The following is a 15,616-nucleotide window of genomic DNA, read 5'->3' as shown; positions in this document are numbered from 1 at the left end:
AGCGTGGAATCGAGCCCGGGTGCCTAGCGCTGTGAGCAGCAGTGCTAGCCTCTGAGTTTGGTGATTAGATTCATACAATACTACCCTCTGCTGGACTCTCCACACCACTGCATCAATGGCAGAGTTTTTACTCTCTCAGAAGATAACAAATCTTCTGTGAATCTCTCAAATTGCACGGCCGTTTGATTTTCCAATAATATCTTTGGAAGCATAGAGCTGTTTTGTCCGATACAGAGCAATGTTGTTCCTACGTCATTAGCAACACTACTGGGCCTTTTTCAGGACTTTTCAATACTTTCTCAAATAAGTTTTAAGATTGCAACTCACAGAATGAGAAATCAATTCATGGCACCGTCTGACAAAATGGTTCACCTGGAGGTGAGCATTTCCATTCCGACAGGCCCAAGTATATTTGCAACCCACCATGTACCAGCATTGTGTGTGCGTGCCTGCACGTGGGTGTGTGTGTGTGTGTTGAAGGTGCTGTCAGTTTGCATCGTGCTATGAGCTCTCGCACTCTCTCCCCCTCCCAGACTGAATCCTCGAGGGTTGTCACTCTCTGCCACTATCGCTGCATACGGTGGGCAGGCCAGCTGAGGGAGACAGTGTTTCATTTTCAGCACCACAGAGACGTCAGACCTGCACTTAATTATAGATACTCACAGAGTCAAATACAGACACACAGGTACGGGTGGTGATGGAGGAGAGATGGATATCGGGCACTCCACCACCCAGCTTGTCCCTTTCCATCCTATTTCAGACTGTTTCTCTTGGAAACGAGAAATGGAGGGAGGGAGTGAAGGTGGGAGTGGGGGTACCTGCTGTTCGTGCTGTTGTGGGTGAGGAGGGAGGTGAGATGGTGATGTGTCCAGAGGTAGTCAGTCCATAGTGTTGTATCCAAACAATGTTATTAGTGAGGGAGATATAGTGGAGAGGAAAGAGAGAGAGAAGAAAGGTGCTATTTGCAGTATTGTGAGTGGTAGAGCATGAGCCTTGTTCGTGTGTCGGTACTATAACAGATATGCAGTGAGTGTGAGGGAGCAAAGAGAATACGGTGACCCTTATCCTGACAGAGTGGGGAAGGTTATTGATGCTTGTCCTGTATTGCTGGGCATTTCCTCAGACCTCAGATACTGCACTGAGTTGGGTGGTGAGCTCAGACCATGCTCGGTGGGTCTGGTGATGTGGCCCCCTCTGGGAAGAGAATAATCCTCTTCTGTACTAGCCCATCCACCAGGACCTCCGTGCCCCTGTCAACAAACAGTGGTGCAATTGCCCCTTATCCCCCATGCTCGGAGTAAACCGTGCAGGGCAGCTCCAAACTGAGAAAGCTCAACCGTGTGCCCATTGGACTTTTAAAGATGGCACCAGTGTCAGGGATCAGGGAATATCCAGGGGCACCCGGGAAATGGTGAGTACCTCCAGCCATGATGAGAGGGTCACCATGGGGTGGGGTGGGTAGTTAATGAGGTGCATTCGATAAGATAGTACAAAGTAACTAGCTCAGCCTCGTGCAGACAATCCCTCTGTCACACTGAATGAAAACGTCATTGAGACAAATTGTTGTTAGAATCAACCCAATGAGTCGAAGACTCTGCTGACCCCATTCCCAGTTACAACGCTGCAGCTGTTTGTCCAATGCTCTCCATCACAGAGAGGGAGCTAAACATCACCTTACCCTTGGGAATAAGGCAGTGGAGAGGGTGTGGTTTTGGTATCAGTGTGGGAGCACTTTATGGCAAGCCATCATAATTCTATTAGTTTCAAAATAGAGATGGAAAAGGATGAACCAGGTCTAAAACTTAAAGTTCTAAATTGTTGAAAAGTCAATTTTTATATTAATCAAGAATTTTCAAAGTCGATTGGGGCAGATATTCGCAGGGAAGGGGGAACCCTTCAAAAATGAGACATCAGGAGTCCCGAGACAGTATGTCCCTGTTAGGGTGAATGGTAAGGCTGGTACGTGTATGGAATGGTGGAGGATTGGAGAGGTTGAGGTTCTGGTCACGGAAAAGTGGGAAAGATATGTCAGGTATAGACAGCAGGAATTGAGATTTGTTTTCTTAATTCATTTACGGGATAAGGGCGTCCCTGGCTAGGCAAGCATCTATTACCCATCCCTAATTGCTCAGAGGGCAGTTAACAGTCATCCACATTGCTGTGGGTCTGAAGTCTCATGTAGGCCAGACCAGGTAAGGATGGCAGATTGTTTCCTTAAAAGGTGTTCAGATGGATTTTTCTGACATCGGAATGGTCATCATTAGCCTCGTAATTCCTGATTTAAAGTGAATCACTAGAGGAGTCTGAAGTCAACAAGAGTATACTTAAGAGGGGAATTGGGAGCATAAAAAGGGGACATGTGATAGCTTTGGCAAATAGAGTTAAGGAGAATCCCAAGGAATTCTACAAATATGTCAAGAACGAAGAGTAACTGTGGGGAGAATAGGACATCCTTAAAGATCAGCAAGGCTGCCCATGTGCAGAACCACAGGGAATGGCGGAGGTACTGAACGAATATTTTGTATCAGTATTTACTGTGCAGGAGGATATGGAAGCGAGGGAACTTGGGAAATATGTAATGACATCTTGGAAAGTGTCTGTACTACAGAGAAGCTGCTGGAGGTCTTAAAACATGCAAAGGAAGGAAAATGTCTTGCCTTTTATTAGATGTACGCTATACTCTGTGGGATGCTAGGGAAGTGATTGTTGAGCCCCATGCTATTATCAATAGCCACAGGTAAAGTGCTGGAAGACTGGAGGTTGACTAACGTGGTGCCATTATTTAAAGGATTGAAGAATGGTAATAAGGAAAAGCCAGTGAACCTGACGTCAAAGGTGGGTAAGTTGTTGGAGAGGATTACAAGGCATTGGATTTTCACGCATTTTGAAAGGTAACAACTGATCAGGGATAGTCAACATGGCTTTGAGCAAGCAATATTGTGTCTCACTGACCTGACAGAATTTTCTGAAGAAGCGACTCAGAAGATTAATCGAGGTAGAGAGGTGTACATTGTCGATATGGACATCAGTAAGGTGTTGAACAACATTGTGGATGGTCATCTGTTTAACAAGGTTCGTTCATACGTAATACATGGAGAACTAGCCATTTGGATACAAAATTGGTTAAAAAAGGTCGGAGACCGAGGGTGGCGGTAGAGGGTTGCAATATCCTGGCAAAGTTTGCAATGTTCTTCATGCTGTGCAGATAGTCCAGTTTATGGAGTAGTCCACAAGCACGGTCTGCTTAGCTCTCAATCTTAGCCATTACCTTACCCCAGTTTATGGTGTCTGGGCTGATTCTGTGAAGCAGATTCAAAATTTGAGGCAATGGACCATTCCAGCTGATCTGGCAATGTCTTTCTTCAATGTAAGCATCCTTGTGATTGGGCCCACTGTTGTCTCACTTATCCAGTTATTCCAATCCCCCCATCTCCTTATCCACATTTTGACCAAGTTATCAGTTAATTAATTGTTTGATTGTTTTTTCTGTATCTTTCCCTGGCCTGGGTTTTTGACTCCCTCGTGTATCGAGTGCTGGCATGGTGAACTTCAGAAACATTAAAATGGTGTGTGTCAGGCTGTTGTTCACTTCCCGAAGTGTCCCATGTGGTGCTCCATGGACAGCGGTGTTCCAGCAGCACTGACTCACGTGTTTGAAACTTGGTATGTGCCTGATCGCGGAATGCCTCTGTTTGTCTCTCTCAGTTGATTGTGCAGTCAGTAAAATGAGGAATACCCTTGAGTATAATCGTAAAGGACCAGGCATCTAACTTGTAGCTGAGGGGCTTGTGACTGACTCCTGTTATTGAAAAGTTAGTGGAGCTGCTGGGGATGGTTTGCCGGAGGTTGTGCTGTGAGCTGCCTCAGACATTCCGGACAACCTGAGGATTTGGTGACCCAACTCTGAATGGAATATGGGGACTGTAGTTACAGCATCTGGGTCTGTAACATGAACAACAAATGGAGAAGAGGCTACAGAGAGGGGAAGCTCTGAAACCACGGAGTTAGTGTATGTGGGGAAAGTGATCAGTGTCTGTGTCTTAGTCTGGACAAGTACACACTCTCACTCTCCCCGTTACATACACTAATGCACACTCTCCATATCTGCCCCTCACACACAATCACACTGCCCCTCTCTCACGTTCCACACACGCACCCCACTCCGTCACACTCTCTCCATCCCGCACACACACGCACAATCCACCTCACTCTCTCTCACATACAGAATGGGTGTCTCTCACTCACCTTCACGCAGACACGCCCTCTCTCACACACATACGCACACGCGCTACTCCTACTTTGTAAATAAAACCAGTCTGACTCCAGGTCAAGACACAGACAGAGTCCAAACAAGGCCTCAAGCTTAGAATATATTATCTGACAGCAAGTGTTACTTCATTTACATCGATAGTACCTGAAGTTATCTCCAGGCAGTGATTTGCATTTTAATCAATCAAACGCGCGTTTCCATTCTAACTGATTAAGTACTTAAGAGCCATCTTAGGTGTGTTCAATTCATGTGCATAAATTGTACAACCCTTTGATCTTGGCTAAAGATGGCTGGAAGAGAAGACTTTATGGTGGAACCGTTGATGAACAGTGGAAGGCTTTCAAAACAGTTTTTCAACGTTCTCAGCAACAGCATATAACAGTGAAATGGAAGGACTATAGGAAAAGGGTAATCTGCCATGAACGTCTCAGGAAATAAGGGAGGCTATTAAATTAAAATAAATGGTATAAATAATGGCAACGACCAGTGGGAAAGTAGAAGATTGGGAAAACTTTAAATGTCAAAATAATGTCAAAACCGTTAAATTTCAAAATAAAGCAACAAAAAAGTGATCAGGTCACATCAGATAGGTTATGACAGTAAACTACTCAGAATATAGAGACAGATAGCAAAATATTCTATAAATATACAAAACGAAATGAATGGCTAGGGTAAGCAATTGTCCTTTAGAAGGTGAGAAGTGGGATGCAGTAATGAGATATGAGGAAATGGACGAGGAATTGAAGAGTTATTTAGTTGATCTACACAATGAAGAACACTAATAACACGTCAGTAATTGTCAAAGGCAGGAAGGTAAGTTAGTACCTGGAAACAACCATTCCCGAGAGAGAGAGGGTTGGGCAAGCTCATGGAGCCAAAGGTAGATAAGTCTCCTGGCCCTGATGGAATGTATCCCAAGGTACTAACAGAGGTGATGAGAGAAATAGCAAATGTACTTGTGGAAATTTTTCTGATTTCACTGGACTCTGATACAGTTCCAGCAAATTGGAAATCAGGAGTTCAAACAGCACTGTTTAAAAAGGGAGATAGACAAAACATGGGGAATTATAGACCAGTTAGCCGAACATCTGTAGGAGAAAGTATTTCAATCTATAATCAAGGAATAAATGGCAATGTATCTTGATAGAAAATGTCCCGTTGGGCAGACACAGTGTTGGTTAATAAAAGGCAGGCCACGTGTAACGAACCTACTGGAATTCTATGAAGACATTACAACTACAGGAGCCCAGTAGGTGTGGTGTACTGAGATTTCCAAAAGACATTCAATATAGTGACGCCAAAAAGGCTGCTGCGTAAGGTGTGGCATTACGGGTAATGTATTAGCACGGATAGAGGATTGGTTAACTAACATGAAGCAACGAGTGGGAATACATGATTGTTTTTCTGGTTGCTGATCAGTGACTAGTGGAGTGCCTCAGGGGTCGGTGTTGGGACCGCAATTATTCACAGCTTACATAGATAATTTGGAGGAGGGGAGCACGTGTAGTATCTCAAAGGTTGCAGACGATACTAACATGACTGGCAGAGCAAAATGTGGAGAGGATGGTTAAAATTTACAAAGGAACATAAAGAGTTGAAGTGAGTGGGTCAAGGTCTGGCAGATGTAGTGCAATTATAATAAATGTAAAATCATCCGTTTTGGTAGGACAAATACTAAAGAGGACTCTTATTTGAATTGTTTAAAAATGCAGCATGCTCTTGTGCAGAGGGACCTGGGTGTCCTTGTGCATGAATCACAGAAGCTGGTCTGTAGGGGCAACAGGTAATTAACAAGGCAAATTGAATTTTGCCCTTCATTGCGAAAGGGATTGAGTGTAAAAGTAGGGAGGTTATGTTGCAGATTTAAAGGGTGCTGGGGAGACCACACCTGTAGTACGTGCAGTTTTGGTCTCCCCATCTGAGAAAGGAAATACTGGCACAATAATGTATGCAGAGGAGGCTCGTTAGGTTGGTTCCAGAGGTGAGGGGTCTGGTTATGAGGAGAGACTGAATAGATTGGAATTATACATTGATTGGAATTTGAAAGAATGAGGGAGGAAGGAGTAGAAACATTTATAATTGTGAAGGGAGTAGGTACGATAGAAATATAAAGGATGTTTCCAGAAGCATGTGAAATTAGATAACAGGGCAAAGCCTCAAAACTATATGGAGCAGATTTAGGACTGAATTTAGAAGGAACGTCTTGACCAAGAAGCTTGTGAATCTGTGGAATTCTTGAGGATTTGTCATTGAATGTGTTTGAACTTATATAGATAATTTTTTGAAGATTAAAGGAATGATGGATTATGGTGAGTGGGCGGGTAAGTGGAGCTGAGGCTATGAAATGATCAGCCATGATCTTATTGAATGGTGGCGCAGGCTTGAAGGGCCCGATGGCCTACTCCTGCTCCTAGTTTGTACGTTCTTATGTAATGGGTCAACATGAAATGGGAATTATATTTGACAAACTGACTGGTCGATGCATACAGAGAAGAAATGGATGCAATGCATTTAGAGTTTCAGAAAGATCTTGATAAAGACTATGGCCGAGTGTGCAAACTCAAATGTTACGGCATTGGGACTAAAATATGAACATGATTTCAATGTATAATTCCAATCTATTCAGTCTCTCCTCATAACCAGACTCCTCACCTCTGAAACCAACGGAACGAGCCCCCTCTGCATACATTGTAGTGCCAGTATTTCCTTTCTTAGATGGGGAGACCAAAACAATCTGTTTTGAAGTTGAAGGATCATGGCGTGTCGTAGGGATTAGTGATTGTGACACAGCTATTCTCAATGCATGCCAAACATTTAGGTGAGGGAATCAAATCTGCTGGCAGCACTAAATGATGTCAGATTGTTAGTGGGTGAGGAGGATTTAAAACAAAAGCTCCAAGGTGATTGAGACAAGTGGCGTGAATGGGCAAATATGTGGCAGATGAAGATCAATGGGGGTGGATGTGATGGTGTGTACTTTGATAGGTACAATAGAACAGCAACCTATCATTTGAAAAGGGATTGTATGAAACATGTTGGTCTTTAAAGGGATTTATGTTCTTTTTTTTCCTGTTGCGCAGCCCTCCGGGGTCAATGCAGGGCAGTGAGTTCTGAACCCAGAAGTCAATACTGGGAATGGCATTGGCACGCTGACCAGTGTACACAAACCCACCAAGTTGGGAGCTGTAACATTTAAAAGGATCTGTATCTCCTTGTACACCAATCACTGAAAGTAGTATTGCAAGAGCAGAAAGCAGGCAGGAAGATAAATGATGTGTTGACCTTAATTTCTAGGGGATTGACTGACAGAAGTAAGGGTGTCTTACTGCAGGTGTACAGGACCTCGGTGAGAGGCCATCTCGAACACTGTGCATTATTGTGTGCAGTACTGGTCTCCTTACCTAATAAGTGACAAACCTGACATTGAGGGAGTGCAGTGAAGGATGACCAGACTGATCTCTGGAATGACAGGCTTGTTGTGAGAGCAGAGTTTGGGGCGTTTGGGCCTGTATTCCATGGGCTTCAGGAAAATGAGTGGAGATCTCAGTGAAACATATAAAACTATAACAGTGTGAGACATATTGGAAGATGATAATTCCCCGGCCTGGGACGTCTAAAACAAGAGGCCACCGTATTAGGTACAGACAGGCCACTCTGCATTGAGATGACAATAAATGTCTGCACTCAATGACTGGTGACTCTGGGAATTTCTCTCCCACATAAGCTGTGGAACACAAGGCACTGAATATGAATAAGGATTTCTCGACACGAAAGTGAGCGGGAGGCATCTGGAGTATGGCTGTCACAAGCTCTCAGCCGATAGGAAGTAGACCTCTGCAGGGTCAACAAGAATGTGCTTCCCATTCCCTTTTCGGATACTGAGGCTGGTGCCGGGAATTCTGTCAGTTTTATCCTTCCAAATTCAGAGCAGTTTGATACAATTTTGTGTCCTACTTTGCCGTTTTCGAGACCATTGAAAAGTTTATCACATGCATGTGTGTATAGAGTATCGTTTAAGCCAGACCAGGAATGCATGGAATTCACCAGGCCAGAATTCACTTCCTGAATGTACATTGATGAAGCAAATTGGAGTTTACAATCGGCATTGATTTCAGCATCATCGTGACTGATACCAGATTTTAGATCTCGATATGTTGTTAATTGCTTTTCAATTCCATCAGCTATCCAGGGCATTAGCCTGGACCGGATTAGTAACCCAGTGATATTTCCACAACAGCACCATCTCCACGTCGGGACCTATTGGAAACCACACTGAGCTGGTTATTTCTGTGCGGATTGACAGATCTGTCAAAAAGAACTTCAACCAGTTTAACTATCGTGATGGGACTGAGGGGGTGGCAAATGGTCAGATTGTAATTATTCTCCTTTTCGCGGACTGGACATAGTTGAGTAATTTTCCACATTGCCAAGAAGATGTCAGAGTTGGAGCTGGAATGAAACAGCTTCCCCCAGGGACACGGTTATTGCGCAGCACAAGTCTTTAGTCCTGTTGCAGGAATCGTGTCAGGGCTCTTTGCCCTTGTCGTATCTACTGTGTTCAGCTGTTTCTTCATGTCGCTTGAACCAAATCGAATTGATTGAAGACTGGCATCTGTGATTCTTTGGGCATCATGCGAGGGTGAGGTGGATCATCCACTCAACACGTCTGGCGGAGTATCTTGCCAAAAATACATAATTATCTTTTACACTGATGTACAGGACTGTTCCATTATTTAGGATGGGGATAATAGTGAGCCCTCTCCTCCACAAAATTGTTTAACCGTCCATCACCACTTATGGCTGGATGTGACAGTACTGTTGGTTTGTTGGTGTTGGGATCATTACACCCTCTCGATCAGATGTTATTGCTGTAGTTTAGAATGCAGACAGTCAATTATGGTAGCTTTAACGGGTTGTCATCAGGTTTAGGTATACACGATTGGGACACTGGCACATTCACCTATACATCACTGAATCATAGATCAACTTGGTTGGAATGGTAGACTGGGGGATTATCCCAGGAAAAACGTTACAGATTGTGCTTGAATTTAATTCTGTTTCTGCTGCTGCTGTGGTCTGCAGAACCACATCAATGTCAGGAATTCTCTATTTAAGAAAGTTTGGAGAGTTAGATCATTTAAAATATCTGCAGATGAGCTTTGACTTGGAAATGAATTGAATGCAATTAAAGACTAGTGATGAAGGAGGAGTGAAAAAGTCATTGACTCTTCGAATCATACAATAAACAAACAGACATTTTGGCTCAACTCGTCCATACTCACCTGGTTTTCTAAACCGAATGATTACTATTTTTCTTCTTTAGGCACACACCCCTTCAAACCTTTGGTATTCATGTACACATCCAATTGTCTTTCAAATGTTGTAACTGTACTCCCCAATGCTACTTCCTCTGAAAACTCGCTACATATACACGCCACCCTCTGTGAGAAACAACTGTCCCTTAGATCTCTTTTCTCTCTCACCTTAAACCTATCCTGTTTGGTTCTGGACACACCCACCCGGAGGAAATGATCTTGTCTATTTATCCTATCCATGCCTCTCATGATGTAATAAAGGTAACCTCTCAGCCTCCAACGCAAAAGGAACAAAATCCCAGCCTATCCTTATATCTCAAAACTTCCCGTCTCCATCACATCATTTTAAATATTTTTGTCCCCTTCTCAGTTTATAACCTTCTTCCAATAGCAGGACAACAAGAATTGCTTCAAATGTGGCCTGACCATTCTCTTGTAGAGCCAGAACATGATGTGCCAATTCCTATAATCAATCCTCTGACCGATGGAAGTCAGCTTGCCTTATGCCTTATTCACTGTCCTGTCAATCTGCGACTCCACTTTCACGGAACTATGTACCTGGACCCTAGATTTCCCTGTTTGGCAACACTCCCCAGCGCGCTACCATTTTCTGAATAAAACCTACACACTTTTGTCTAACAAAATGCAAAACGTCGCATTTATCTGCATGAAGATCCATCAGCCAATCCTCAGCCCACTTGTCAAGTAGATCAAGATATCTTTGTTCCCTAAGATAGCCTTCTTCACTGTACACCATAGCTCCAATTTTGGGGGTTTCATCTCCAAATTACTATCCACAGTTCCAATATTCTCATCCAAACCATTTACAAAAACCATGAACAACAGCAGCCTGGTCCTTGTGGCACAACGCTGGACACAGGCCTCCAATTGGAACAGCAAATCTCTCCCAGCACCCTCTGTCTTCTACAGTCAAGTCTGTTTTGTATCTAATTGGATCGCTCTCCCTGATCTCCTGTGATCTAACCTTATTAAACAGACTACCATGTGGAACCTTGTTGGGCCTCAATAAGGTCCACATAGACAACGTATGTTGCTTGACCTTCATCTATCTTCCTGATCACTTCTTCTAAAACTCCAATCTAGTTTGTGAGACATGGATTCCCAGACAAAAAGACGTGCTGAATATCCCTAATCAGTCCTTGCCTTTCCAAATGCATGTAAATCCTGCCTCCCAGAATCTCCTACAAACACTTATCCACCCTTGACATCAAACTCACGGTCTGTAGTTCCCTGGGTTTTCTTTGCAGCCAAATTACAAATAATGTAACAACATGAGCTGTCTTCCTGTCCTCCAGGACCTCAACCGTGGCTGTCAATGATACACATAAGAAAGTCAAGAGAACTTCAGATTTCGTCAACCAGAAACTAGGACAGAAATGTGCTGGAAAAGCTCTGCTGGTCTGGCAGCATCTGTGCAGAGAAATCCGAGTTAATGTGTTACAACACGGGGGAAACCTTCCCCCCCTCCCACCATCTCCACCACCCCACGCTAATTTAAACTTGCAACACAGAAAAGATTTAACCCATGCTGTAATTTGTAAAAATTCGGAAGGCCAATAACCATCCTAAAGGTCACTATTTAAAGCAAGAATTAACATTTTTTTTAAAAAAAGTCTAACAGGGAATAATTACCTAATAACTTTTTGCAACTCCTTTCTCTGACCTATCTTTTACTTACTCTTCTATAATACTGGTCCGATAATCCCCCCACCCCACCCCACCCCCAATTAAGATATACCAAAACATTCAAATTTCAGAACCAGCCAGCTGTCGAATCTTCTCTTTGTATCGTCCTCTGTCTTCGCTTCTTCTCCTTAGAGTTTCTGTTTCACAGGTCATTGATAAATATATGTACATTTCGGAGAGCTATTCTCCGGGCAGTCTGCAGATGTTGGTGGCGTGGCAGTTCTCCCCTAACTGGTCAAATTTCTTTTCAGCTTTCTATCCCAAATCATCGGGTAATATCCTTTTTTTATAATATTGCCAAATGCCAAATTTAAACGCGATTGTAGTTTAGCTTCTTGGAACATAATTTAAATGGATTGATCAAATTTGATTTTATTTTTTGTCTCATAGCAACGCAGGCACTGCAAGCTGCTGGACCACATGTTACATTGTAAATTTTCCAGAACTCACTGTGCTTGGAAATCCTTCAACTCTCTTAAATGTACAATACCCTTTACACATTCATAACCCCTTCTCTCTCAAAAAAGAACAATCATAATGAAAATACGGTCTCATTTGTTTTTCTATTCTTTCAACACATTACCATAACATACAGATAACCTAAATCTAAGTTCACCTTAACTTCTTCCCCTTTACCTATATTTAACATTGGATAATTACAAATCTCGTCTAATCTTTATCAGTTAAATCTGTGAGAACGCATCTGAGATTACATACTTAAGACACTACGTGTATAGATTTTTAAATTAAAAGTCTGTAACATAAGACTCCAATGAAATAGTCTTTAAAGCGTTCAAAGAATGTAAGCAGATTGGGCTCCGTGTACACAACCATCTCCAACACTCTGTTTGTGAGTACACATTAAAATGTTATAAGGCTAGTACCAAACTCAATACTCCTTTCTCAACCGTGGAATATTTTATCTGGTCGATGTTGAGCTTCTTTGAAAAGGACGATCCCATCTCATCACAGTGCAGCTCCAACTCCTATGTCACTCACATCGACAGCAACTTTGAAATGTTTTCAAGCGTTTGGTGTAGCTGAGACTGGTTTGGTGCTCAATATTTCTTTTTAATGGTCGAATGCCTCCTGGCATTGTTCTGTCATCCAATACTTTGTGTTGTTCTTCAGCAAGTCGGTTAATGGTGCCACTACACTGCTGACATTTGGAACAAACTTCCGATAGAATCCGCTGACTCCGAAGGAGCGAAGTACTTTTTTCTTCGAGGTTGGCCGTGGAAATTCCTCGGTTGCTTTCGTCTTTGCGTTCCATGGGATCAACCTTCCATGACTGATATTTTGTCCCTTGAACATCATGTCTGCTTTCACAAATTGTGTTTTGTTTAATTTTATCACCAGTTTTGTTTCTCGTATTCATTCAAAAAGCTCGGCCAACTGTACCAAGTGATCTTTCCAGGACTTAGTAAAGATCACTACATCCGTCTAAACGGACTGCACAGTTTATTAATCAGGCTACAACTCTGTCCATGAGTCTTTGGAATGTGTTGGGTGTGTTCGTCATTCCAAAGGGCATCACTTTGAATTGATACAGACCATTTGCTGTTACAATTCAGAAATTTATTTCACTGTCTCTGATAAAGATACCTGCCAGAAACCACGCATTAAATCCAACTTCGTGATGTAACTGACTTGTCCAACTTTCTCGATACAGTCCTCCAGTGTTGGTCTTGGATATAAGTCTGATTTTGTAACAGTGTCGATCTTCCAATAATCCAAGCAAAATCATTGAGTCCCATCCGGTTTGGGAACTAAGATGATCGGCGAGCTCCACTCGCTCGGGCTTGGTTCGATGATGTCCTCATTGAGCATATCCTCCACCTCCTTCTGGACCTGTCTGGCTTTGAGGGATAAAGCCGATATGGATTGTTTTATCGGAACAGTACTCTCTACAACAACTTCATATACAATAGTGCCCACCATATGATTCTAACATATGTCCTCATATTGCAATAACAAACCTTTCAACTGTGTTCTATGCTCCTGAGACAGATAGTTTACTAATCTACCCCACTGCTCAAGGACTTCTACGTTTTTGACATATTTTGAGGCACATCAAAATCCACGACATTTGGAATTGATTCTTTACTCTGTGGGGGAGTAAATAACACCTGTTTCTCCAATTCTTTCTCTCCTCTACTTTTCAGGAGGGGACCTGCACACTCATTTATAAGTCACATGAAGTGGTCTTCAAATGTGAGAATTGGCAACAGAGGTGCTAGTTTCATTTCTGTCCGTGTCCTACCTACCATCTGGCATGAATGACATGTATGCCAAACGTTAACCACATCTTTGTGCATTCCAGGTCAATAAAAATATTTTTGTCCCTTAGCCCGAGTCTTTCGTACCCTATGTGACCTCCTACAGGTAGTTCATATGCTACCTGTAAAACTTCCTGTCTCTATGCTACGAGCAACACAATCTGATGCACCTCAGCACATTTCTCCTCTGCACTAACCTGATGTGGTCTCTATTTCTGTCTTAAGGTCTATCTTTCAGATAATAACCCTCATGAATATCCTCTGCCTCCTTTTCAGAGTACACATCCACATATATATCTTTTATCGTCTTGTCTGTCTGTTTCAAGTCCTTTAGCCTTTCAGGACAAAACACCTCTGTCTGACCCACTGCCTGTTCAGGTTTTCCCTGCACCATTACGGCAAACAGGGTGTCCATTAACTGAATCTCAACTCCTTCATCTTTGTCTATAGTTTGTCCTTCGTGCTGTGACTTATAATAGTGGGATATGGCTACTGCACAGCCTGGGAAAATACCAGGATATTTCCGATTTAACACTTCCATTTCTTTGTCTTCCTTGGGCTTCTCCACAACAAGCGATGTCACTCCCAACTTGGAAACTGCTAAACCCTTCCCAAGAACAAACTGCATTCCTGGATGTGACAGTCTGTCAAACTTTCCCGCTATAACTTCCCCAGTCTTGATTAGGCACTCCAACCTGATCTTACATTGGGAAATGCTAAATTTCTGTCCATCCTTCCCATAAATTAATGCATTCCCGGGTAACAGATCAGAAAGACTGCAAATTCATTCATCTCTTCCTATTATCGTCTGGTTAGATCATGTATCTCTCAAAATGGTAACTTCTTGCTCTTCTCCCCCCGTTAGTTCTGAGTAAACTTTACTCACAGACGCAAATTCTTTACAGAGATCAGGTACTAACTCCATACCCAGCCCCTGCCGAGGCTGTGCACTTTCCTGCAGCTCTTCGGTCTTGTTGGGGTTTCCTTTAAATCTTTCACTAATGCCACTGGCTTAGCTTCGTTTACCACATCTTTTCCTACAGTCCTTTTCTTCACAATCAGCACTGTGACCATACATTAACCTCCTTATGTTGGTGAAAACACCTTTTCCCAATGCCCTTCGGAAACCACCGGCACTGTAATTTTCTGTGTCCCACTCCATTACAGTGAAAACACCTGAGGCCTTTCACCTCCTTTCCACTCACTTGGGCAGCTTCTTTAACCTGTGGTAAACTCATATGTTCTACTCTTTCTTTTATAGTGTAGCATCTCCCCTTCTCCCAAACTCTATCCCTCACAGGACAAAATTCTGGCTGGAAGCTTGTCTTATGCAGCAGCATGTATTCATCTATTAATTCTCCTGCCCTTCTCAATTTCTGAACTTTCTTTCCCTCCACATGAATTATTATCATCTCTGGAAGTGAGGTTTTAAACTCCTCCAGCAGAATAATCTCCCTTAGAGCCTCATAGGTCTTATCTATCTTTAAAGCCTGCACCCATCTATCAAAATGCCTATGTTTAATTCTTTCGAACTCAACATAAGGCTGATCTTGTTCCTTCTTTATGTTTCTGAACTGCTATCTATATGCTTCCAGTACCAATTCGTAAGCACATAAAATACCTTGTTTCACGTCTTCATAATCTCTTGACCCCTCAACTGGCAGGGCAGCAAATACCTCACTAACTGTGCCGACCAGCTTAGCCTGAACTACCATTACCCATAAATCCTTTCACCACTCTACCTGCCTAGCCATTTTTAAAAAAGAAATAAAGAAAGCTTCAACATCTTTCTCATCAAAATGTGACAGAATTTTGACATAGTTGTATACATCACTAATGTCCCTTTTACTCTCCAGCCTGTTCACTTGACTTTGCATACTAAATCACAACTTCTCAAGTTCAAATTCACTCTCCCTTTGCTCAGCTGAGAACCTTCTCCTCTCTTTTTAATCCCCTGTCTCTCTTCCCTCTTGCTTTCTCTTTCTTCTCTCTCTTTCTCTCTCCCTTTGTTTATCTTTAAAACTGCATTTTCGTCAACTGTAATT

The sequence above is a fragment of the Chiloscyllium punctatum genome, chromosome 41 (genome assembly GCF_047496795.1).
Source record: "Chiloscyllium punctatum isolate Juve2018m chromosome 41, sChiPun1.3, whole genome shotgun sequence".
In the NCBI taxonomy this organism is placed as follows: domain Eukaryota; kingdom Metazoa; phylum Chordata; class Chondrichthyes; order Orectolobiformes; family Hemiscylliidae; genus Chiloscyllium; species Chiloscyllium punctatum.
The sequence above is the reverse complement of the archived record's forward strand: the minus strand, read 5'-3'. Positions refer to the sequence as shown.